Source organism: Martes martes, assembly GCF_963455335.1.
Source record: "Martes martes genome assembly, chromosome: 3".
In the NCBI taxonomy this organism is placed as follows: Eukaryota; Metazoa; Chordata; class Mammalia; order Carnivora; family Mustelidae; genus Martes; species Martes martes.
The window spans coordinates 128,122,018-128,134,722 of NC_137890.1; the positions used below are offsets into that span (position 1 = coordinate 128,122,018).

Below are 12,705 nucleotides of genomic sequence, written 5' to 3' on the forward strand. Positions count from 1 at the left end.
ACAAGTAAGTGCAGAAGCAGATGCAAAGGGATACAGTGCCCACTTACCAAAGCCCGCTGCTGGAAGACAGAGGTTCTCAGCCCAGGCTGCCCAGTAGGCCTCCTTGGGGAGCTTGAAGGAGCCACTGGATGCCCAGGGCCCCTCTTCTAGAGATTCTGGTTTCATTGTTCTAGGGAAGGCCCACACATGGGAATGTTGAACTAGCTTTCCCGGTAACTCTAATGTGGAAGTAGTTTTAAGAATTACAACTTTCAATGAGGAAAAATACCAAAAAGTTCCTGCCTTTCTAATGATATAATTTGATACGGTATGAACTGTTGCCTAGACTTCGTACTTTCCAGTCACATAATCTGTGGCTTTGCCTTCTTGAATTTGCAAACCTAAAGGAAAAGGGAGGGGGTGGTTACTAAAATTTCCAATTCATAAGGCACCTAAGTAAGCAATCAACAATAACTTGGAGCATTCCTGACAGCAAGGCAGCATTTAAGTAAAGCTGTCTTTGCATTTATAGATAGGTGGCCCAGGAGCTGGAGAGCTTTCCAAAAAGTTATCTAAGCAGAGCTGGGTTAAACCAGGAATAGATCAGATTTCAGGCCAGACCACTTGACCACATCAATAGCATTTAGAAGGTCTGTCTTGCATTTATTGGTTTGGGCCAGACAGCTCAAAACACTGAGGTTAGTAACATCAACCACGGCAAGCCTGCAGGAATTCGGAGAGGCTGACTTTGTGACAGGATTTCCTGCTGCTCTTTCCTCGGTGTCAGACACCTTGCCCCAGTGACTGGGCTCTAACCTCTCCCCAGCAGCCTGGAGACTACGCAGGAGTGGAATTTGGCCCATTGAGAACAGAAGAGTCCCATGACCACAGGGCTTTCTACACATAAAGAGCTTAACAATAACCCCCAGTCCATACCACGAGTTCCTTCTGAGTCTCAAGTTCTTAAAGTTTTCCCGACTAGAACTGCCTTTGCCTGCGGGACCCATTAAACCTCAGAGCGGATTTCTCCAGATGATGACCAAACAACAAACAAAACACAAAGCCAGACATTTGGGAATGCAACACATGACACCCTCAGAAGGCAGGCCGACCCCTACAAGCCTGCCCAGAGGCCTATCACTGGAAGAGAGGGCAGAACACAGAACAGTAGGGGTGAAGAAGCCCGCCTCTTCTGTGTGGTCAGTCCCTTGGGACAAGACTGCCTCAAATGCCATAATTTGGTTAACTGACCCCAATCCTTCAGGGATGCTGAAAAATAGCCCTGTTAGCCACAGAATTCAGAGCCTGATTTCTTTGTCTTCATTTGAAATGATACCCCGGATGGAACTGAATCACTCTCTGCCCTACCCCGTATGTCCTCTGGCCTGGATCTTCCTTAGAGAACTTTCCAGTTTGTCTTATATTGGGGTGATTGGTATTTATGCTTGTCTGTCCCCTGCACTAAACTGCAAACCAGGACAGACGTGATACATTTTGCACTTCCCCTTGGAGGGAACCAAGAAGATGTTTGTTGAATACGACAGGAGTTTCTAAAAGATGAAATTTTCAAAGTGGATTCAATTAGCAGGGAGTTGAGAAGCTCCTAAAGAAGCCACGCAGAGGGGTAGGTTCACTGGGAGAGTAATGAGGGCTGTTGCAAGATAAAATCCTGGGGGCTGGGGGGTGGTGAGGGGTCAAATGTGAGCTGGCAAATGCACAGCCATGGGAGGCATTCCAGAACCTCTGCTAATAACAACTACAAGATCCTAGGATCTGGCGCACACTCCTGAAATGAACCCCCAGAAGAGCACCGGCTAAGAAGCGATGACTACTGCTTACCGAACACTGCCAACAGGTCTACCCGCAGCATCTGGACATCACTGGCACCTGCCAGCCAAGCCTTGATCTGCTCAGACCCACTGATCATCTTCTGAGAAATAGTAAAATCATAGCTTGCAGAGCTGGTATGACTTCAAGTCATCAATAATGTAACAGAGTTCCCATAAACACTAAGGAATTCATACAGTCTGAGAGCTGCAGGCAAAATACCCACTGAGCATCCAGGGGACAAAATACCATCACTCTCAATCTGTTATCTTGTCCCAAAGTCGTGTATAATATGTGCCATTCAAATATGTCACCAGATAAATACATATATTTAATATCAATGTAATCAATGTAACTGGCTAGTTATGAACAACTATCTTTGTTTATCTAGAAACATATTTAAGATCATCAGGCTAAACAAACATACCCTTCACAATCAGGAAAAGATGAGCCACTACTCCTCCCTCCACACACACATGCATCACAAACAAAGATGAAATCAAATTATGTCAGTCCCGTTGTACGTTTAGGTCTGGTGGAACATAATTAGGAAAGCCAGAGATGTTTCACAGTATAATTCCTCAAACCAAAATGCAAACTGGGACATAGAACGTCTCCCCACCAAAGAATAAATAAAGATCCATTCTGACCTTATAGGGCATATGTCCTTCTTTTCCAGTCTCTCAGAATTCCCAGACATCCAGTGAATACCTGTCCTTTATCTGGACAGCAAAATACACCTTCATTGCCGGTAATTCCTTGTTTGTATCTGTTAGTGTTAAAAGGATCTCAGTCCGGTGCTGGTGGTTCTCCAGAAAAGCTCAGGCAGCCAAAGGCAGTAGAAAAGACTTCCTCTACACATACACATATATTTAACTTTAGTTACCTCCTAATAACTTCACTCCCTTCCTTTCTGGATTTGAATCATTGCGCCACACTATGGAAAAGCTCGAGGACAGAGGAGTGAGACCCCGGAGCAGACATGAGGTCCAAGTCATCGGAGCAGGCTTCCGCTTCATTTAAAAGAATCACAACTGTGAGGAGAGTCAGGACAACCAGCCAACAGGATGTGTGTGGCTGGAGTTCCTGGCATGAAATCTTGGCTTTCATGTTTATTTTTGGATGTATTTTTCTTAGCCCTTTGATGCAAATTTCTGGCCTGGGAAGTAACCCTACAGTACAAGCTCCAAAGTTGCCAAAAGTAAGCACAGACTTCTGACTTGGGAGAAAGCACGTCCCTTGGCTTTTAGGTTCCAGCCAGTCCTCCGATGAGGTATACTAACAGGCAGGCTGTCCGTCTGAGGCTGGGTCATGCAGTCCGGTCTCCCTGCTCAGGGCCACTGAATATTTACCTCAAATACTAGCCCACCTTGGAAGCCTCCCGCTTAAGTAAAAGTGAACAAATTTGAAATGGTGTGCATGCTAAATAAAGGACTTCTGAGATTTTTATGTTCTGATATTATGTTTTAAGTATTTGGCTTTAATTTTTCTGACAGCCCGAGACTGACAGGAACATCAAGTCTATTCAAGGCAGGAGCAGATGCCTCTGAGAAGTATATTATTCTAATACGGGTTTTAAAGCATGCCAGCAAAGACTAAGCTGCTGTTATTTCAATACTTCCTATTCTCATAGTGACTTGAAAGATTATTAATGGAAAAGGACTTTTTCTCCCTGCACAGTCCAAGAAGAGGCAGTGAATGGAAATAATTCAAGGTTTTTGAGTCCCACAACTACCAACATATCTGTTAGAATCGAGAAATAAAACTCTCTGAAAATCAGGGAGTAAAGACAGATGTAAACATATTTCTGCAACAATACTCATACTCCTAGAAATATTCCTGTTTACAAGTTGCATTCTTTGGCTAAGACAGAACATGCACTTATTTCCTCATTTTATCATTCAGTTTTATATCCCATAAAGCTTGAAATAGATTTTTGGTCACTTAATGATATTTACTGAGGCCGCAGACACATCTGGGGAATGAACTCTCCTGTATCAATCATTATGTCTGAGCAATGGTTCTCAGTGACATGGGATCCTTTGGTTAGAATAAAATCACAATGTGTGCCAAGAAGTTTCTGGGTGACAATTACAGCTAAGAAATCACTTTTATTATGGCATGGGTCAGACTATAAATTTAAAATATTGCCTTTATTTTTAGACTGTCATTTTATTGCTGTCTTTAAATTTCAAATGATTTCTTCATAAACATGTATTATTATTTTGAACATGCTCACAGTGAAGGAAAGCTTTTGGCCAGATGATACTCATGCAATTGAAGCACAGTGAAGCAGGTGGCAGACCACTAGTTCAAGGACCTCTCAGTAGTGTCTTTTATGAATTTGATCGAGAGTACCTCTTGAATCTACTTTTCTGAATATACTGGACTCACCTCATCATTCAATTTCATGTATTTGGAATATTCAATGTACAGATGTCAAAACATGCTGCAAAGCTGGAAGCATCCTCATACAGACACGACGTTAGATAGAAAGTCAACAAGAAGAACAAAAGCCCCTTGTTGTAGTCATGTGTAAGCACTGGGAACCTTATCCTATATGTGCTGTGAAGAAATTCATGGATTTGGACAGTAAACCAATTCTTTATTTAGTCCAAGAGCCACAAGCAACCATAAATGCCCACAATCTTGGATCAAATATTAATAACTGGCTTTAAACTCCCAAGCCTACCCTTCACTACTCTGCCATTTAACTTCCTTACTGAGGGTATGCAATGCCACTAGTGCCAAAGAGTTGAAATTACAGTTGTCTCAAGAACTAAACATGGTGGGGCCCCCGTATGGCTAGGTCGGGTAAGCGGCTGCCTTTGGCTCAGGTCATGATCACAGGGCCCTGGGATCGAGTCCCCCCATCCCTGCTCAGTGGGTAGTCTGCTTCTCCTTCTTCCTCTGCCCTTTCCACTGCTCACACTCTCTCTCTCTCTCTGTCAAATTATTAACTAACTAAATAAATAAAATCTTTAAAAAAAAACTAAATTAAAGAAAAAAAACCTATTTCCTGTCCCCTCTCCTTTTCTTTCTCTCTCCATCCCCCATACGCTACTGAAAAATGAGATGTTTTATGTCCTGGATCATATATTTTATTAAGTCCTAATACCACAGATGCATAAGAAGGGGAATGCATTATTGACCAACTCTGAATAAAATTACCATAATTCACTTACATTAAGAAAACCTGACCATGTCTTAAGATGGAGCAACCCAATGCTCTCAAATCTGACCATAAATTAGCAACTGAAACATGGAAGGAGAGGAGGAGAGAAAGCAGCTTTCATTAGGAAAGACAGAGAATGCAAAGAAAAGCATCAAGCTGCGACCTCAGTTCCATCTTGGGGAATACTTCCTTTGATGTATTTGTAGAGGCTATTGAATAATGCTTCTGGTTACATTTATGGGAATAACTTTTTAAAATACACTGGGTGCTACCAATTTAACTTACAACATAATAGACAATATAAAGCAAGAGGTATCTGGGATGAAATTGAATAGGATTTCAAAATCTCACATGTAGTTCTCTGAGTTTGTTCTCTTCCTGCAGAGTAGCCGGCGAAACTTGCCTTTGGTCAGGAAAGGAAGCAGGATTCCCTAGCTTTGTGTTGCCATTAAAGTCCCAAGTGGAAGATTTAAAATAGACTATTTGCTCAGCCTATTAAAAGAGCTACTTTTAGACTATGCTACCTAGTAGTGGCTACAGATCGTAATTTTTAGAGTTAGAAGAAGTAACTTAGAATCCTGGCCCTCAAGTTTTATCTGTCAGCCCTTTTAAATGACAACAGGACATAGATAAGGAGACAAAGCTAAACAAGAGGGTGCTTGCACAGTGGACCCACCATAACATTCTCCAAAAGTAAGTAGTCAAATGAGATAAACACGCACATTTAGATCCTTGATTCAGGTTATCTAATTTTTACTATTCCTAACCTATAGCCCAACACTGAGTTCCTTACCTTGCCACCAGGAGAGGCATTATCCAGCTTCTCTTTCTCCTGCCTTCTTCCCACCATCTCACAGTGCAGTGATGCTCCTACCTGAACCCTTCCTGACATAATCTTCTCCCTTTAATGTTTGGTGGGCAGATCTAACTTAGACTTCAGCTGAGAGTGTGAGCTTGAATTTTAATTTTGCCAATGAGTAATTATTTACGAGTGCAATAAATGGCTGAGTTATAAACTCAATTATCTGACATAATCAAGGAATAGGTATTCTGAATATCAGATATTTTGCTAGCAGATCAGTGCTATATGTACAAGTAGACCATTCATTCAAAGAGAGATAAAATCTATTTAATGATAATGATATATTCTACTCTGAAATAATATTATGACTCGGTAGGTTATTTTCGGCATTCTCCGAGTAGAACTGAAGCCCTTGCTGGAGAGCACGAGCCCAGCCAATCTCGTTTGCTGCTATATCCACACCTGGCACACAGGAGATGCTCAATGAATGTGTGTTGAGACACAAATGGTAGAATAAATTTAAGTCGGTCTTTTTTATTTCGAAGGTAAGTTAGAATTTTATGATTTCTTAGGATTATCTTAGTGTAGGTGCATAGTTGTGCCCATTAATAAATTCCTGACTCATGCAGATTGCTAGATAATGGAGTTTCTTGCATTTTCATTTTAGTCAGTTAAAATGATGACTGAGCATGTAATTTGCACTCTGTACTGAGTTACATGAACAGGCAAATACACTTGAGCTTAGCCAAAAGGCCGAGAAGCGATGATGAACAGGCAAATAAAATGAAGTGTCTAATCTCTTACTCACTGTGAGATTCAGTCCCCCACCTGTAAATTAAGAAGTCAGACAAAAACTCTGTTCATTCTTTTCAGCTCACTTAAGTCACTGGCAGGGGAGATCAGAAATCTGCTCTGAGGTCACAGAGGAAGGGTTGGACCCACCGAGCTGCAGAATCACGTGGCAAGGTTTGGGATACCCAAAACTACCCTCAATATCAATATCCCCATTTAGTGATTTTCATTTAAGGGAAATATCTGTGGAAAAGAGCCCTGCAATGCGCTCAAATGCACTCTAACTACAGGATCACGCTAATCCAACTAACGCATCACCCATAGTAAAGCTCGCAGACGTGATGAACTTCCTCATGTCCTCAGTAGCACCTTCGACACTTTCTTGCCAAAAAATGTTTGATTTGATCTCATCAAGTTTTTAGCTCTAACTTCCATTTATAGGAGACCCTGGGGTAGGGGTATAAAAAGATACCATGAGAAAACAATCAAACAAATCTTGAATTTGGGAGAAACTGACCTGGCCTTTTTAACAAGTCAATGTCATGGAGAGAAAGAGAGGGAAAGAGAGGGGTTAGGAGGGAGGGAAGGGGAGAGAAAGAGACTGACTGACTGACGGAGCTATAACAACCAAATGTAATATGCGGTTCTTTATTTGAACGTGGTTTGGAGTAAAACAGAGATCAAAGATAGTTATTGACTAAGTATTTACTTATTTATGGGTATTTATAGGGAAATTTGAACTGTGGACTGGGCATTAGATATTAGGATATTATCTTTAGTTTTGTTAAGTGAAATGAAGGTGTTATGGTTATGTAGCAGGGTATTCTAACTTTTTGGAGATTATGCTGAATATTTACAGTGAAATGTCATAATGTCTGTCATTTACATTAAAGTGGTTCAGCAAAAAAAAAAAACAAAGATGAAACAAATCTGGCTATACGTTAGCAACTGCCAAGCTGAGTGGGGATGTTTGGGTGCTCATTGTATTATCCTTTTGGATTTTCTGTATGTTTGACAATTTTTCTAATAATAAATTTTTAAAAAATGTTCACAGGTAGCAGCTTGTCAGGAACTTCCTTCATAGTACGGAGAGCTCCTAATTAAAATAAAATTTTAAATATTTCCACAAACCATCCTCAATGAGCAACCTGAAGATATCATGACAGACAAAAGCAGTTATAATGACATACATCACAGGTGGAAATCATTTTTGTTCTTAAACCGGTTTTCCAAATTTTCTTTTTTGGAAAAGACTTTTTCAGTTTACCTTTTAAACATGAGAGATCCAAAAAAAAAAAAGACTTATTTGCCTCAAGCTTGGTCCCTTTTAATTGACAGAAAACCTCACCGCACACACCTCATGCAAACCTACTTTGGCTTTGCCTTCCTAAAACTAGCTTTTGTCTCTGAACTTTACAGAGCAGTTGGAGCTCTTTAATATTTTCTAAGAGGAACATTTCAAACAAGCAACCCCGCAATTTATTCACTACTGCCAAGAATAAAAGTAACAGGTTTCACCACCAAGGCCTTCCAAGGCTTTACAGGACTTTTAAGGCAAAGCATCACTCCTTCACCTGCAGGTTGGCTCCCTTAATGCATCTGTCATTTGTTTGGCTCTGGAGGAAACTATTTGATTACACAAAATTCTTTTTAGATCAAGTTTAAAATCTTAGCCACACTGGGACAAGTTGCAAAGCCTGCCAGCTCGATGGGTTAACACTTGGACATACTGAGCCAAGGACAAAGATAAGGAACAACCACAGGTTAAAATCAGAAGCTTGCAGAACTGAAAAGGAATGAGCGTGAAAGATGCAAGGCTTAGCTGGGCCTTTCTAAGTGCTTCACTTGCCGTTACTGCATATTAGATGATTTATTCCCCCTACTTCTTGTAAATGAAGCCCCTAAGAGGCGCTGGTAAGCAGCGGTAAATGCAAAAGCCCCCAGTGCCCGTTGGCTCCATCCACCGCTGTGCCACCTATGCATTTTGAAGTTGGCAAGTCACCAGACATCTTTATGTCCCTCGTTTCCCATACCTTATTATAGGGCCCATCATTTTTAAAAGCATTTAAATGAAGCAGATGTTAACCCCATTCATTCCACTTTACCAGGGAACATGTCAACGATGATTTTTAAAATGCAAAAGAAAATGTCAAAGTATTTTGTTCCCTGGTTAAGAATACATCTGTGGAATAGGAGGGAGGAAATACATAAAACACTCTATGGTCATTCAGGAAATAATTATAAGGTATGTCAAACCACAGAAAATTGAGCAAGCACTAAATTTAAAAAAAAGGGGGGGGGAATGTCTTGTGTCAAAATGGCTTTTTCACTCACTCATTTCAAAAACAAGTTTTGAAAATTAAATTCCATCTACTGGCTCAGAACAGAACACATTAAGGCTTGACTGTAATGCCATTATCCATGTGGCAGCTCCCTTTCTTTTCTGCAACTACGTTAATTGACAAAGAAGCCTTGGGGCTCACCTCCCATAGAGCCTTGAAGTCCTTCTGCTCGATGCGGAGCAGTTCACTGCTCTCCCTGGTAACGATGGTCGCATGGCGGGGTGTGTTGTCCAGAATGGACTCTCCGAAGGCTGTCCCAATTCCCAGAGTACAGATGGTCACTGCATCCTGAGAATCCCCAAAATTGATCATTAGAAAATTAAACATTTAACCGATATGGGTGAGTTGCCTTTTCTTTGAATTTAAGTATAATTTATACAAAATAAAGCACTCAATTCAATTGTACAGTTCAACAAGTTTTGACAAATACATACTCCCGTATAATCACCAACAAAATCAAGACATACAACATACCTATCACCCTGAAATTCCCCTCGTGCCCTTTTCCAGTCAAGACCCTCCCTTCAGTGAGAATCAGTGTTCTGATTTCTATTACCATAAAGGAGTTTAGCTGGCTTTATTTATTTATTTTTAAAAAACCTTTATTTATTTATCTGAAAGAGAGATCATGAGCAGCAGGGAAGGGCAGAGGAAGAGGAAGAAGCAGTCTCCCTGCTGAGCAGGGAGCCTGATACTGGGCTCCATCCCAGGACCCTGAGATCATGATCTGAGCTGAAGGCAGATGCTTAACAACTGAGCACCCAGGCGCCCAGAGTTTAGCTGGTTTTAAAACTTCATGTAAATTCAGTCAGACGAGGGACACCTGGGTGGCTCAGTCAGTTAAACACCTGCCTTCAGCTCACATCATGATCCCAGGATCCTGGGATGGAGCTCTGCGTTGGGCTCCCCACTCAGCAGGGAGTCTGCTTCTCCCTCTGCCCCCTCCCCCCTCTCATGCTCTCTCTCTCTCTCTCTCAAATAAATAAATAAGATCTTTAAAAAATTGAAGAGTCAGACAATATGCCCTCTTTGCTATCTGGCTCCTTTTGCTCAACATCACGTCTGTAAGATTCATCCACACTGTCGCATGGATCAGTAATTTTTTTCCTTTTACTGACAAGTACTTTTCCACTGCATGGATATGCCACACTTTGCTTATCGTTATCATACTGGTGAACATTTGGGTTGATCTCGTTTAGAGATATTATGAATAAAGCTGCTAGTAGTAACCTTGTTCAAGTCTTTCTGCGGACAGGATTATCTTTCCATAGAACTACTATCTGTTTTAAGAAAAAAGGAGGGAATCTTTTGAAAATGAATGGAGTTTTTTAGTGAGAGGATCCAGTTATGATATTTCAGTAGGTGACTGGAATAGGGAGGCTGTCCCGTCACCTTGTCTTGAAGAGATGAGGAGACTGAGGGCGGGTTGGGGGTTGATTAACACGGCCCCTGCCCACACACACAGTAAGGGATACAGTCAGAGTCTAACCACAGCTCTCTGGCTGTGGATTCCAAGCTTTTAGTATCGTGCTGCCTCCTGCAGCCGCAGCAGAGTAAAAACAGCTTCAGAAGAGGGACAGTAGTGGCTAGTTTATAAAATGCAGGGAAGCAATGATTTTAGTTTCTCAAGGTACATTAAAAAAAGCAGTTCCCAATCTGCATGTGACATTGGTGATAATATTTGTATTTAATCCTAACTAGTTTCAAATAAGGGAAATAGCCCCTCAAAGTCACCTGGACATTAATTTTGCAGGGCGTTATCCACTAACGGAGATACACGAGGGAAAATCTCTGAGTGAGAAAGCACAGTTTTCCTTTCATGCATCTAATACACGATAACAGGCAAATGTTATTAAGATCAAGTTAGTGACTCTGTAATCACATTACTAAGACAAATGCTCGTAAGAATCCAGTTCCTTGAACCATAGAAAATTGCTTCTGCCCAGATATTACCATATACAATTGTGTTCAGGAAAATAAAATCAATATCTCAGAAAAGAAAGAAAGATTGGGGGGAAGTGTAAGAATAGCCTGTTAATAAATTTTCCAAAGAGGCAACTGCAAACAAATTCAGTCAGAAAAATATCCCCAGAACTGAAGTATCAATGTTTAGTGAGTTAGGTAACTGAGTAATTTTGAAATTCTAGTAAAAGTGCAAAAGGATTTATGATAAATCACGGACTTCTATAAATTCTTTAGACTATCAGGTTCCCTTGAGAATCCCACTTGCCTCCTTTCTCATCTGGACACTTCAGAAAGGATTCTTTTGTCTAATTTGTATTTTCCAGTGTAAAATTCTATTTTAAAACCTGACAGGGATGTACCAATAATGACACTCCTGCTACCATCTGCATAGCTTAAATATCTAAGGTTATCCACGCAGTATAACACAAAAGAACTAAGAAGATCTGTTATTCGTGGGCTACTTGTAGATTTTTATGGGTTGAACTGACTTCTCTCTTGCCTCCTACCTCTGACTATGTAGTTTGTCACAAAAGGTATACAAAGAAAGACATAGGCTGTGAAAATCACATGAGCCTGGCTTCTTGCTAGTGAACAGCTCTTGTGATGGACAAAAGACTGAAAGCATTCTTGGCTGTCCCTGGGAGAATTTAACATTCCCTGTGCTTTCCATAGATAACATTAGTCCTGTTAGCATTGTCAGCACAGGTCATAGGTCAGGACCTCTGCAAGGGGACACTCCTAGCCTTGGCCCTTTGATCAAGCACCTTGGCTCATTTCCAGGGTCCCTCGCTCTCCCACCAGAACCGAGTATGGGATCCGTCCTTCCACGTTTCCTCCTTCATACATGATCCTCTTCAGTTTAAGGTCAGGCAGTCACAAACACAAGATAGGATCTTGAAATTAGGACTGGAAAACCTCACCTGAAAGGAGTACTGCTTCTAAGTTCAAATTTAACTTTCAGCAGACTCAGTATTTTTAAGACAAATGCACTTAGAAATCTGAATAGATTTGGGAAGTATGGATTGGGCACTGGAAAGACAAGGGGCCTAAGAAGAACATTTTCACTCTAAAGATCACTCGCTACCTTTAGAGTCCACGGGTGCTATTTTTTTTTTAATCCCAGACAGGGCACAGCGATGTGCTAAGGAGAGAGTTATCCAAAAGAGACATTTGCATTCCTGTGTGCCCTCACTTAGCAGAACCCAGACAGGTTGCTCAGTATATACACTGAAAGGCAGGATGAATCTGAGTCCATGCAGTGGAAGCAGTCTTACTCGGGTCCACACTCACATCCGACCAGATCCCTATGGTCAGAATTCCAAGCTGGAACCCCTACACTTAGGCTCATCGCGTGCCTTTGCTTGGGGCTGAAAGTGTCCATTTCTGAATGGAACATCACTGTTTCTTTAAAGCTTACACATACTCTAGAGATCTGCTCATGTCTCTGTACTTATTTAACAGAGACTACTACTCAGGCTGTTTTGTTTTCTGCTCATTCACAGATGAAGGTACAGAAATGCCACCAGCAAGAAAATATTTACAGTGACACTGAGGCTGAAGAAACTGGCTGGCACCTGCTCAGGGAATATAAAATATTAACAACAGCCAAGAAATGTTCTACTTTGTGATAAGATGGCAACTTATTTTAAGGATTTTCAAACATGAAATGTAGATTTAAAACCTGGAATGTTTCCATTTCCAGCACAGGAAGGCAGATGTAGCCGATGAGGCTGGAGTCTGGGGGACTTTCCCCACTCTTGGCCTCAGCCCACCCCCGAAGTCACCACAGCTTTCTGGACAGCTGCCATACACATGTGTGGCTA

General features: G+C 41.3%; 1 protein-coding gene across 1 annotated transcript in view; it reads right to left on the reverse strand.

The window, feature by feature from the left end:
- The window catches only part of RAPGEF4 (Rap guanine nucleotide exchange factor 4), a 235,901-nt gene that overhangs the window by 207,950 nt on the left and 15,246 nt on the right, over window positions 1-12,705 (reverse strand). The window contains exon 3 of the mRNA XM_080798411.1: window positions 9,059-9,205. The gene's annotated coding sequence lies outside the window, so the exon portion shown is untranslated. The remainder of the gene's footprint in view (window positions 1-9,058; window positions 9,206-12,705) is intronic.